This window comes from Solanum pennellii, chromosome 5 (genome assembly GCF_001406875.1).
Source record: "Solanum pennellii chromosome 5, SPENNV200".
NCBI classification, from domain to species: domain Eukaryota; kingdom Viridiplantae; phylum Streptophyta; class Magnoliopsida; order Solanales; family Solanaceae; genus Solanum; species Solanum pennellii.
This window is the reverse complement of record NC_028641.1, coordinates 14,475,539-14,489,545: the sequence shown is the minus strand read 5'-3', so window position 1 is coordinate 14,489,545 and position 14,007 is coordinate 14,475,539.

The following is a 14,007-nucleotide window of genomic DNA, read 5'->3' as shown; positions in this document are numbered from 1 at the left end:
ATATATATATATATGTATATATATATATATGTATGTATAATTACTCTTATGTGTTAGGGCAAAATATAGATGAGGTTAATATACACAAAAAATGTAAATATGGGAACTCTTACCTAGTTAACGATTTATCGAAATTGAATAATCCTCCTCACACATATGTAAGCCGTTAATTATAAAAATCCAATACGCCCCAGAACAGTATATTCAATAATTTAGACACACTTATGCCCATTTACATTATTTTTTCATTGAGCACATTTATTATATTCCACAATTTTTATAACTCTATTCATTTATACTAAAAATTAAATAAAGTGGATTTAAACGGAATTGAAAAATGAGATATTTTAAAGAATCCAATGAGAGTAACATAAGAAAGGATCAAAAGGATTCTTTCGAGGAGGAACTACCTAATAAGAAACAAGAAGAAGATATCGATGGTACTAACGAAATTTTAAATCAATGAGCGCAAGCTAATTGATCCGCTTTAGACCTAAATGACACACAACATAGTGACAACCTAAATGACAGTCATTACATTGAAGCTCCACTTTTGAACTTATAATTTTTTTCACGTTTATCATGCACTCTCACATATTATTCAAGCGAGCCAGAGCTAAATAAAGTTACATGTGAAGATAATCTTTGTAACTGTCATACTTCGAAAAGCCAAACAAGTTAAACTTCACTTTTTTAGTTTTTGTTCAACTTCAAAGGACCATAACTTTAAGCCCATAAAAATTTATGGGGCCCGTGATGTATCATATCGATGTTCTTTGAGTCCACTTTTCAACACCACCGAGTCTTTTATACTTATATTTTTATTTTACGTATAGATCCTCATTTATTAATTTCCCTAATATATAGGAATAATTATATATTAATTTGATTTGTTTGTCCTGATAATGCTCAAATGTACTCTATAAAATTAATTAAAAGAGAAAAAAATTGTCTTTAATTAAAAAATACCCAAGTAAGATTCGGGTCGAATTCCACAGAGAATGGTATATCGTAGAAAATTCTATCAAGAGATTTGAATAGTACATTAATTTATTTCTAGTAGTAAAAAGAAATTGGATTGATAATTCCACCAATTTCATAAAAGGATTTGGTTATCAATTGTAACAATTAAACTAAAACTTTGAAAAAAACTCAAGAAGTAACAGGCAATCTAAGGGTGAGGAGATTAGAAATCAATGTCCCATAGGGGTAATTGTGTTGCTCTATAGTGATGAACATTCATGAATAGTTTGGTTCATCTTCAATGAAGCTAATGTTCTTTCGATCTCATAGAATCTTCTTTTGGTCTCATCTATATTCTATACTAAACAACCCAATACTTTACTTTATTCTCGCTTTCGATGTAGAAATTGGGTAAATAACACAATGGAGACAATGGGTAACATGAGTTTAATCAATTAATAGATAACCCACTTTGGATTAAACTTCAATTTATCAATTTAAAGAAAAAATTGAAACCCCCCTAAAAAACTAGAAAGTGTTCTTCACAAGGTAAACTGTTTCTCTCTATAAATTATTTCGAACTTTCTCTCAGTCGTTCCAGTTTTCCTCACTTATGTGAAATCTTTCTTTTCTCTCTCCATTATGCTATTTAAGATTTTCCAAAATTTGGCCCAAAACACAATACGCTACTCATTCAGTGACTTTAGTCTGGCTCACCAATCATGATGGGTGGATCGTCAATTGCTCTCCAGGTCACCTTTCTCTTACTCTAGGTTTCAGGTGTTTGAATATCAGTTGGCGATATCATTTGAGTAAGCCTTTTACATTCGGCGTATCTTTGAGTATCACGTTAGTTTGCTATTCAAGCATTAAATTTTTCTGTGATGGTCAACATGTTTTCCCTTCTCTTTCGACATATCACCTTTCCTTTATAGTTCGCTGACTTGCCTCAATTAATGCAAGTTTTATGCACTTTTAGTTTGGGAGAGGTCATATCCATTAGGTGATCTGCCTTTCTTGTTTGACGATCAACAATGTACATATTACACTTCTTTTTCTATTTTTGGTCATTCATTCATCCTTGCCTTGTCCTTTAACCTTCAGATATGCAACTAATCAAAATATCATTGGAATAGGACACAATTAGGCATTGACGAACTCATTGTTGATCTAAATAGGCGTCAAAGGAGTGAAAATATACCACAGTTATTACCGAGGGATACCCCCTAAATGTGACATAGCGTACAAGACCCCGAGAGACCTCATACAAGCTACTTATCTTTCATAACATAAAACAATAGAATTTAGCAGAAATTTAAAACATTATCGACATAATCAATGTCTTTATAAAAGGAAGCGGAAGTCTAATACACTTTTTCTCAAACTATCTAAAACATTAATATCTTTGTGACAAAACCCATACAATAGTTCAAAATATAAAACAAAAGGAAATAAGGAAATGGTGGCTATATCCTTGAATGCTATGAGGACTCACCAATCTTCGATCCTTGATTTTACTAAGGTCCTAGCCATAGGGATGAGAGTCGATGTTGACAAATCTTACATTTGAATAAGAAATGTAGGCAAGAATATGTGTAAGTACAAATATGTACTAAATACGATAGCTTGCATGAACATCAACATAAACATAAGGGTTAGAAAATATAAGTCATAAGTATAATCAATTCACATAAACCATCATAACATAAAAGGAATACTTCATAACTAACATTAACACATACATACCAAGACATGGGTAATCCTCCACTAGTCTCATTCACCATAGTAGGCCACCTTGGGCCATTCTACAAGCTTATCATCTATCATGCTCGTTTTTAGCTTATCTTTCATCATATGGTAGCAAGTATTCACCTTCACATCTTTGTATAAGAGATCTTGGTTACTTGCATCCATGTCCAACATTAGGGAGTAAGGGTAGCTGCCTGTTACTCTTCGAGAAATCATCTCATATCCTTCTCATCTAGAGGTGATGAGTATTTACCTCTCGCCTCATTAATTTTAATCTTTATTCTAGATTCATTTTGGATGAGCAATCATTTTAACCTAGAATCATTAAATGAGAGAAAGTCTATTACATTAATAACATAAGAAATTCATGTGGGAACTATCTCTTCCATAACAATTACATCAATAATCAACAATTCATAACATAAGATATACTCTCAAAGCACTATATCTCTTAGTCATTCTAAATGTTTCAATCTCAAAGCTTTAATGTCAAAGCAATTCTAATATTAAATCACCATATAAGCTTTACTCTCAACAATATATGTCTATATGCTTCAATCGCAAACAATTCTAATCATACTTCATTATATAGCCTCAACCGCAAGCACTAATAATCTTGATTCATCATATAAGCTTCAATTCTAATATATTTCATCAATCCTAGATTTAATACATCTAAACCCACAAATTCTCCTTTCATGACATAAAACTCATTTACATCAATTTCATCTTTCTAGGCATGGATTAGGCATGGGTACATGTAATTTTATCCTAAGAACATTGAATCTACTAAATTCAAGCATAAAAAAACATAATCCACATCAATTGAATCACCATTCATCAATACCCACAACAATTGGAAGAAACCTTAACTCAAATTATGGAATATTAGTTAGTTGTTTTAGGGCTACAATATCTATTTCTATGTTTCACGTATTTCTTTTTTCAGTTATTTTAGGGGTAGTTACCATGGTTAGAACCATGACTTAAAAATAGGACCATGATCTATTTTTTTTTGTACAAAATATCGAACTCTCTGCATAAGCTTTTTGTCTAAGTCTTCTTCACATTTAGTTCCATGTATTCCCCTGCTTTCCTTTCTGTAGCAAACTAGATATTGTCTTCATTGTGTTAACCTCATTATTCGTATTACAACTTACAATTGGTATCAGATCTTTCATCTGAAGGGATCTGTGATTGAGTTGGAGAAGCCATGGATGTTGAAGCAAGTTTCTCACCAATTACTCCGCTGATCTTTGATGAAGATAATCATCAGATTTGGGCAATATGAATGGATACGTACTTGGATGCTTTAGATCTTTGTGAAGTTGTGGAAGAGTATTACGATATACTAGCTCTACCAAGTAATCCTACCATTGCTCAGGTTAAAGCACACATGGAAAAGAAGACAAATAAATCGAAAGCCAAGGCATGTTTATTTGTTGTTGTATCATCAACAATTTTCTCGTGAATAATGTCTCTGAAAACTTCTGAAGAAGTATGGGAATATCTCAAGAAAAAGTATTACGGAGATGAGAGGATAAAAGATATGAAAGTTTTAAACTTAACTAGGGAGTTTGAATTGCAAAAAATAAGGAATCTGAAACAGTGAAGGAATATTCAGACAAACTTCTAAATATTGCAAATAGGTTGCTCGACTTTACATTTTCAGACTCAAGAATTGTTGAGAAGACTCTTGTAACAATCACCTAAAGTTATGAAGCAAAAATTAGGACATTAGAAAATACCAACGATTTGTCAAAGATTAGTTTAACAGAGTTGCTCCTTTTCCTAAAAGCTCAACAACAAATAAGGCTCATGAAACAGGAGGTTACGATAGAAGGGGATCTTTTTAGTAAGCATCAGGTTAATAAAATTCAGAAGAATAAAAAAAATCAAGTAGTGTCTGAAGGAGAAGCATCAACCAACAACGAATGTAAGGGAGGAAGTGCTAAGAAAACTTATCCCCCTTGTCATTACTTTGGAAGAAAAGCACCATTCAAGTGTTGGAGGAGACCTGATGCTAAATAAAATAAGCTTGGACACGAAGCAGTGATTGGTAAGAATAAAGCCCCTCAATAAGAAAAAAATGCTCGAGTTGTTGATCAAGAAGAAGAGGACCCTAAACTTGACTTCAAATTTTAACTTTGACTTCCAACGTTCATAATGAACAAACAGACACTTTAACTATCCAACTTTTAAATAAATAAACACATGATTCCAACAAGGCACAATACACGTAGGACACCACGTAGGATAAAAAATGACATGTATGATGACATGTGCGACATGTGCATCTATTTGTTCAACTTTATACAAGTTAAAGTGTCTATTTGTGCTTATCCAAAGTTGAAAGGCATAAATGTAATTTGAATCTAAGTTAAAGGGCACATTTATGTATTATGCATCATATTTTTGTTGCAATATGCTTTCCAACTAAGAGCTCCACAAATTCTTGGTTAATTGTCGGTGGTTGTTCCCCAATATACACACAAATATATGTGGTCGCACAACTAAAATGACTTTTGAAAGAACCAAATTATCAAACCCAAAGGACTTGTTACATAACTATTTTTTACTAAATTATATTAGTCTAGTTATTTATTTAAAAGTGTCAAGTGAAATGAATACAAGAAGAAAATAATAAAATTACTCACAATGACTGAAACATTCTAGGGCTTCAGCATACAATGAATCTCATGTATCATATTCTTAGCTTAGAGATAATTTCCTTTGTCAAGTTACTTGTTTATAGGATTAAGTGTATAAGACAGTAGCACGCCTCTCATCGCCTACTGAAGTAAGTTGTTTAATTACATCGTTGAGCGGGACTAATTATACTAACTGGCGAACATTTATAATTCATCCTATTTCGTAACCAAGAAAGTTCTTGCCTGGGCGTCACTCCTAAACACAAATCAACTCAATCAAATGGGTCGATAGAGCTCTCTATGTTATGTGGTCCATCTAACCCCTCTTTTTTCAATTTTAAGATTAGACAATCAATTTATCTCGTGGTGATCAGGCACAAAATAGTTAAACAAGAATATAGATGTAACGTATAATGACAACCAAGAATTAATTCAAAAAGACTAAATAATCTCCATGAAAAGAAAAAGAACAAAAGAACCCTAAAAAGTATAAACGATTTTCTACTTGATGCCCAATGATTAATCTCCCTCCTCTATAATTGTTCTACGTACTATTTATAGATATAAAAATCCTAAATAAAATAATTAAGTCCAAAGAAAATTAGGAATCCAAAAATCAAACGGAGTTTGAATTGTTGTACGCGTATGCTGCCAAACACCTCACATATATGTTGTGCATTCAATTGCTTCCACGTGGCAGCAAAGTAGTTCAATTTCGCTGTTTGGTACAACTTTCTTTATACATTATTATATTGAATTTATTTCATTAAGTTGTCTACTTGATTTCCTTGTATAGTCATCCATATTTAATTCATTTTAACTCTAAACTGCTTCAACTTTACGCCAATTTACTCTTACAGATAAAATACAATATTTAACACAATTATAAAATTCATGCTCAAAAAGTGAAAATATAAATATTAAATGTGAGAAATAATGATTAAAAATATATATATTTGGTTTAATATCAACAACCACACTTAAACTTTTGCTTGTCCTCGAGCAAGCAATAAAACTCATCTCAAATAAGTTATACTAGGAATATCACCAATTTGGTAAATACAAACAATTAGACCTTATACCAATTTAAAAACATCAAGTATAATTCTCTATCATTATGCAAGAGATCCAAATAACCAACAAATCTCTAACCTCGTAACCTCAAGGAAAGACTTTGAACTCATCAAATGTGAGCTTACTCACCTACTCTCATCAAAGAAAGCTAATAAAATTACTTAAACGTAATGAAACGAGTGCCCTCACAAGAATGAAAAGTCCACACACTCAATTCAAAAGACTGAATATAATTAAGGACTTCATATCAAGAACAACTCTCACACTCACAAATAAAATTCACTTGCATGCACAAAGAGCCATATGCTTGCCCGTTATGTACATCTTCACTAATTAAGTATGCTTCAATATAATCAAAAGGACTTTAAAGGGTTATAATGTACGTGAGGGATGGGTAGGAAAACCATATAATATTAAATTAAACTTCCTTAAGCTTCTTGCAATTTTAGACTTGATCACCATTATTTTCTTCTCTTTACTTTCAATTTTTTCTTCAACAATTATTTCACAAGTAATTCTCATCATTTCAAGAATGTTTTAATTTTTTTTTATTTTCTTTTTTTTAATAAAATATCCTTCATAATAGTCACCATCAACTTACATATTTCACATGAATTAAGGTGCACGATGTCCTTGTAAGGACAAGGGCCATCATCAATGTAACTTCTTTTGCTCATCTCTTATTTTCCATATTACATTATTTCAAAGAGGGCTTCTTATGCACTTTTTAGCTATTATTAATTGCCTTTCAACTCAACTAATTCTTTTTCTTCAGAATTAACAATTAGAATAAGTCTATGCTATACTCCTTAAGAAAGCAAGGTGCAAAAACCGTGGATTCAACAAAATAGTCAACGACAAAATATGGCTACCAACAAAAGAATGCATGCTCAAAAATGATAACTAGTGATATAATATGTGAAAAGGCTAAAATTTACTAGAATAATCAAAGAAAGTCTATTATCATCTCCTAAGCAATGAAACACTTTTTATTTCGCTTCAATAACATGCATGGGAAGTTCTAGACTAAGATGCAAAACATGGAATAAATAAAAGCTCACTACAGATGGCACAAGTATCAATCAAGATGAATCAATTCCATTTCTAAAAGAGACAAGATCATAACAAACTACAAAATAAAATATGTTATACACAAAGTCACAACCATGATCTTAGGTGTCAAAGAGTCCGCAATTTCCTTATCAATTAAGTATTCAAAAGAAAATACTACTAATAAAATTAGGCTTAATTAGCAAGTATCACACCACTTAAAATGATATTTTCTTTTCCCTCAAAAAAATAAAATTAAATATAATAAAAGAAAATTTATTTCTCAAAAAAATAACAGGCACTCGGTTCAAAGGGACTATCCCTAGTAAAATAACAGAAAAAAAAGGTCAAGGAACCCATCCTAAAGAAATAAAAGACTCAATAAAACAATAAAAATTTAGGAATTTATTTTTCCACTCCACACTTAAATATATGCTAAGTCCCCAAAGTATCAAATAAAATTTAAAGCAAGGGTTAGAAAACTCTCTTGAGGCCATTAGGCCTAGCTAGTAGCATGTTCTCTTAATTTTCATAAAGGGTCGTCACCCCACACTTAAGATAAAATGTGCTCCTTATCTCCAAATTTTGGATACTCATACTTCTCCAAAACCTGTAATAACAACACAAAATATGTCACTAAAACAAAGAAGTTACACTATAAATTGGGTTGCCTCCCAACAAGCGCTTAATTTAACGTCGCGACATGACACAAGTAAGTTCACCACCATTCTTTCCAGTTTGAGATTATGAATTGTAACCCTAACTTTGCATCAAATTTTCCACTCCTCTCAAAGGGTGGTGGTATGAAGATAAAAGAACCAAGTAATATATGTCGCAACTTGCACTTCTTGACCCTTAGGTAAGGAATGTCATTTTGTCTACGTGGAATAACAAACCTTAGGATATAGGGGACTTGTACCTCATATTTACACTCATCTATTAGTTCAAACTTTATGGAAAAATGTTTTGAATTGAGATTCCAGTTGCCTCAACTCCAAAGCAACATTCTTTACAACATCCTCATTTTTGTACTCTTTCTCAACATCGAAATTAAGGAATACAATATAGTTGAATGGTTGAAATTGCTCTTGTTTCTCCACTAATGGTCATCATCCATGAAAATTGGTAATTGACCATCAAACATCGTAATATTTTTGTTCAAGTGAGCATCTAAGTCATGAATACGTGAACAAAATTGATCTATTTCTTCTGTGATCTCAATTCTTCTTTCAATTAGTTGGGTTTGTTGGGTTTTAAAAGGTGTGAATGGAAAATGAAGAGTTGTGACTTTTATTATGAGTTATGACTTTTATGAAAGGTTGCGAATTTTATGAAAAGTTGTGACTTTTATGAAAAGTTGCGACTTTTATGATAAGTTGACTTTTATGGAAAGTTGTGACTTTTATGAAAGGTGATGACCTTTCCGAAAGATTGTGACTTTTCAAAGGTTTGTGACGTTTTTGGTAAGGCACAATAAAATCCTTTTCGCACTACCCTTTGTTTTCTGTAAATTGAGGGATTTTCTTTCATTTTAAAAAGAGTATTTATGCACTTTTAACCTACTACTAAATCTAGTATTCTAAGTGTACTTTACTGCCATTAAGTGGCTCGCTAACACCAGCGTTTTTGGGTATCTATACAATGGTTACTAAGATGATTCTACCATGGGAGGACATATTTCAAATCAAACCTCGAATACTAGAGGGGATTAATTTCCTTAAGGGGACACTGTGCATTCATTGGGCTTGATCTTCTTTCTGTTTTTTTTTCCAGATTCTGGTATGTGTTAAAAAAATTATATTTGTGAATTAATTTCAGTTATTGTATTCTTTTGTTCTTCACTGGTTCATTAAACTTTGGTAACTTCATGTTTCTGCAAAGTTTGTTGGAATCAGTAAGATTCTTTAAACACATATTAATAACAATTCTTATTTAAGAAAAATATTTTGTATATTTTTTCCAATCTGTTTCTGGTTCTAGTTTCTCTACTAGTTTTAAATTTATAGTTGAGTATGTTAGGAATACAAGATGAACAACAATCTTAAGGAAATTAGTATGCTTTTACTATTTCTTGCATTCTACTGATTTAAAGAATTTGATCATGGAAATAGAAGATAAATGCATTACTTCTCAATAATTTGTTCTGTTTAGCAAGGTCGAAGTGAGAATGTACCAACAAAATAGGTGGTATTCCTATTAAAGATTACACCCGGTAACCTTCTTATTGTATATCTAAGGAGGAAAATAGTTTCTAAAGGTTAACAATATTTATATTTATCATGTGTGTATCCGGAAAAAGTTCTGCAAATCGTATATTTTGTGAATGAGTTTTTTTTTCAAATAGTGTTGCCTTTAAAATTTACTAGTCCGCAGAATGAGGTTTGCATTTCTTTTTAATAAATCGTATGTTAAAATGTTAAAGTTGGAAGACTATTTTATAAGAAAAAAATTCCATGTGACAAAGAATATGTGTTTTTCTGTTTGGAGAAAAAAAGTTTTTGTAGTTTTGTACCCAATGAGAAATGTTAGTGTGTCTGATTTTTGTAGACTAAAAACTTTTGTGGTTTTCTACTCTGGATAAATTGGACTATGCCATTGGTTTGAAGAATATGAAAACTTCACATAATAAGTTTGTGTTGTACTTTTGATTTTCTATAAACTTCAATGTACTATAGAAATAAATTGTACAATTTTTTTTGTCATTATTGTTAGTATTTAAAATACTAAGTGGTATGTCTATTTATGATCGAAGAAAAATACCAATGACTTAGAGTTTGTGATTATGTGTATCAATGGAATGAACTTTGACATTCTGTAAACACTGTCAAAGAGAATTGAAGCACTATAAATCTTTTGTAAAATAATATTTCCAAAAGAAGTTTCATATTAAAATTTGGGGAAAAACTATTTTCAAATACTTAAAAAATATTTTTGAGATCATATTTTAAAGTGTGGGGATGTCTAGACAAAGTCCAAGTTTCTATTCCTAAAAGAATTAAAATAGGACCTATGACTATTGACTGTAAAATTAGACTTGAGCAGTCTAGAGAAGGGTCTAAAAGGTCTAGAAAAAGAAAAATGATAATGTACTTAATAAAGAGATTCAGAGGCTTAGTAAATGTCAACAGACATTTACTTCCTTCGAATATGATTTTATAACATTTCTTGTCTCTTCTATAGACTCATCCTTGGGGAAAGATGGTGTTAATAGTGAGCTTGATGCAATTTTGAGAAACCATATTGGAAGTTAATTGATCTTCTTTCGGGAAATAAACCTTTGGGTTCAAAATGAATTTCTTAAAAGTAAACTGAAAGTCAATGAAACTTTTTAAAAATATAAAGCAAGACTTTTTGGCAAAGTTTTTTGACAAAAATAAGGTCTTGATCTTTTCGACACATACTCGCAAGTAACAAGAATACATTCGTTTAGATGGTAATTGTGTTAGCTGTGGTATATGACCTCCAAATTCATCAAATTGATGTTATAGCAACTCTATTAAACGGAGAATTGGAGGAAGAAGTTACATGGAACAACCCGAGGATTTTATGGTTCCTGGCAAATAAAAGAAAGTGAACAAACTTGTTAGGTCACATTATGGACTAAAACAAGCACCAAAATAATGAGATAAGAAATTTGACCAAACCAAGTTGGCAAATGCATTTAAGAATGATGGAAGTAATAAATGTTTTCACATTAAAACCATAAGCTCATTTTTTGTGTGTATATTGGTGATATGTTGATCATCAATAGAGATATTAATGACATAAATTTTATTAAACATATGCTAGAAAGAAAGTTTGGAATGAAAAATATTGGAGTTGCACATGCGATCTTAGAAATAAGAATACTTAGAACTCCATAATGTTTAGCATTTTCACGGTCTAATTGCATTGAAAATGTACTTGACTAGTTCAAATATTTGGATATCAATATTGTCAAGTCTCCAATAATTGTGAGCTTTGTATTTTTTTTTTAAAAAAAAGTGAAAGCAAAAGTAACTCAAAATTGGATTGTGCTAGAGTATTGGGAAGTATGATGTATATCATGAAGTGTGCGCAATCAGATATAGAATTTGCTATTATAACCTGAGTCCATTCACAAGTGATCCCAAATAAAGTCATTAAAGGACAATTAATTTAGGAGTATTTAAAATAATACTTAAAATTGTGCCTTGCGTTATAACAATATCCAGCAGTATTGAAAGGATATAGTGATGAAAATTGGATCATGGACAAATGAAGTAAAATTCATGAGTGGATATGTATTTACTCTTTGTAGAGGAGCAATCTCATGGAAATATTTCAAAAGAGACATGTATCGCTAGCTCTAAAATGATCCATGAGCTAGGTGCTCTAGATAAGGTCGGTGAATAAGTTGAAAGACTACAGAATTTATTTATAGATATTCTTTTTTGGTCCAAACCATTGACATTAGTAAGCATACACTTTAATAGTCAAGATGCAATAGGTAGGGAATGGAGTATGACGTATAACGAAAAGTCTCGTCATATATGACATAGACATGATACCGTTAGAAAACTACTCTTTAGTGGAATTATCAGAATTGACTACGTAAACTCAAAGGATAATATGTTGGATCCACTTAAAAAGGCCTACTTTAGAGAAAGTTAAAAGATCATCTAAGGGAATAGATTTACGGGTTAGGACTAGTCATCATGGGGATAACTCTATCAAGGAGACTAGAGATCCCAAGAGCTACATTCAAGGAGAAAAACAAAGTTTTGAATGACGGTTTGACATTGTCAAGAAACTCTATCCATTCTCATGATAAAGACAATGCTAAGGGATAAGGATACAACATTAAGGATTGTGAATGAGTCAATAAATCTTAATGGTTTTAATGATTTGCTAAGTTTGGGAGATTTGATCAAATAGTGTATCTATGCGATAACACAGTTAGAAATCACCTATGTGAGTGTGAAAATGATTGACAAAATCCCATCTCTCAATACACTCATGAAATCAGGAGGTGTTCATGGCTGAAACGAACACAACCGTAAGAACCATATACGATAAAGGGTTAATTGTGTTACATATGGTTGTCTAGGTATACACCAAAGCTCAACGATTCAAACATATAGCTTCTACGAATTGACCGACTATATCCAACATATGTTCACTATGAAATGTCCAAGGGGAAACCTACTTATCCAGATGCAATTAATTCGTGCTTGTAAAGTACATACACTTGTCCGTTTCTTAGTCCAAGAGTCATTCCCTATTCATGTGGGGGATTGTTGAGTTCTAAAAGGTGTGAATGGAAAATGAAGAGTTGTGACTTTAAGAAGAATTGTAACTATTATGAAAGGTTGCGACTTTTATGAAAAGTTGTGACTTTTACGAAAAGTTGTGACTTTTATGGAAAGTTGTGACTTTTATGAAAAGTTGTGACTTTTATGGAAAATTGTGACTTTTATGAAAGATGACGACCTTTCCAAAAGATTGTGACTTTCCAAAGGTTTGTGACCTTTCTGGTAAGGCACAATACCAACATTTTCGCACTACCCTTTGTTTTCTATAAATTGAGGGGTTTCCTTCATTTTAAAAATAGTATTTATGGACTTTTTCTTCTATGACTAAATTTAGTATTCTAAGTGTACTTTAGTGCCGTTGAGTAGCACGCTGACAGCGTTTTGGGTATCAATACAATGGTGACTAAGATGATTCTACCCTGGGAGGACATATTCCAAATCAAACCTTGGATACTAGAGGGGAATATTTCCTTAAGGGGACACTATGCATTCAGTGGGCTTGATCTTCTTTCTGTTTTTTTTCCAGATTTTGGTATGTGTTAAAAATTTTAGATTTGTGAATTAAATTCAGTTCTTCGATTCTTTTGTTCTTCACTGGTTCATTAATATGGTAATTTCGTGTTTCTGCAAAGTTTGTTGGAATCAGTAAGATTCTTTAGACACATTAACAACAATTCTTCTTCAAGAAAATATTTCATATATTTTTTCTTATCTGTTTTTGGTTCTAGTTTCACTACTAGTGTGAAATTTCTAGTTGTGAAAATGTTCTTAAAGTTTGTTGTCTTACAAATTTCTTCAAAGTTTTGTTTTAAGTATGTTAGGAATACAAGATGAACAACAATCTTGAACAACAGGGTTGTCATGTTTGTTAGACCATCATAGATAGACTCGTGAAACTTTAGAAGTTGAGTTAGTTCTAGTAGCCATGATTGACTCACTATCTGTGTTTCTCCATAGCTTTCTCATTGTGGGCATCAATCTCTTATAATTTAGCTGGGACTGTAATTTCTAATTGAATAGCATCAAGCTCATCTGGCAGTTTCTTGATTTATTTTGTGCTCTTCCGTGCATTCAAATAATTGTTTGGTAATTTTTGAATTACCCTTGTCCAACATGTTTGTACATTCCATAAGTGAATTCATATTGTGCGCCTCTTGGTTTGCCTTCTCTGCTTTCATCACTCCTACCAACATTACGAATAAAAGAAGAATCATAATACGGGTTTGGGGAAGGAAATAAGATTTAGG